Source organism: Colobus angolensis, unplaced genomic scaffold (genome assembly GCF_000951035.1).
Source record: "Colobus angolensis palliatus isolate OR3802 unplaced genomic scaffold, Cang.pa_1.0 Scaffold421, whole genome shotgun sequence".
NCBI lineage: Eukaryota > Metazoa > Chordata > Mammalia > Primates > Cercopithecidae > Colobus > Colobus angolensis.
Genome location: NW_012117611.1, coordinates 1,277,435 through 1,278,453, shown reverse-complemented (window position 1 = coordinate 1,278,453; position 1,019 = coordinate 1,277,435).

Here is a 1,019-nt window from a genome sequence, read left to right as displayed (position 1 = left end):
GTGGAAAAGGACAATATATTTCCCTGTAGTTTAACAGTAATTGAAGTCCTGTTCTTCTGCCTGGTAAAGACCACAAGGTATGGCATTTATTCCCCAAAAAAATATTAAGAAAGAGAATGAGGAAAAGACAGAGCAACAGTATGCCAGTATCTGTAGTAAATGAAGGAAGGAGTTCAGACTTAGCCAGAGATTGCAACTCAGTAGAGCAGAAGAGTAACTGAGACCGGCCTAAGGAAACATGAGATATCTCCAGTAGTCAGTAGAAGAGATGCCAGAAATACAGCTGATCTGAAAAGTTAAAAAATAAAATAAAATAAAGAATTAATTACAGCCTTGATCTTGACCACTCACATCCGATTAGATTAATCTTATAGTCTGCCTAATCTTTGGTAATATAACTCATACATGTTTATTTGCACCTGCTCTACAAAATTATAGATTTAGCTTTCCTTTTTTATTGTTTTTGCTTTTCTTTTTGTTTTAGAAATGTTATTAGGCTAGACTTATGCATTAATAGTATATGATGGAATATGTATCAGTGAATACAAACATTGGTTGATCATTTCAGGTTTATAATTTTTTAACATTAAAATACCACATGGAAAATAGGCAATATCAATGGTAGAACAAAACCAGTTAGAATACAGGGTAAGCATTTTAATGATACCAACTTTCAGCCAAACAAAAATAATCTATTTACATTTTTACATTTGATCTATTCCAGATCAAACTTTTGAATATTCTTTCAAAAATTTGAAAAGCTATTGAATCTATTGAACTGGACCTCCAAGGAGAGGCCTGGCATGCAAATTTGAAGTTATCAGAATGTGGATATTATTTGTAGCCATGGGAATAAATTGAGATACTTTTTGGAGAGTATTTGTTTAAAAAGGAAAATAGTGTGTAAAAGAAAGAAAGAAAGAAAAAAAGAAAGAAAGAAAGAAAGAAAGAAAGAAAGAAAGAAAAAGAAAGAAAGAAAGAAAGAAAGAAAGAAAGAAAGAAAGAAAGAAAGAAAGAAA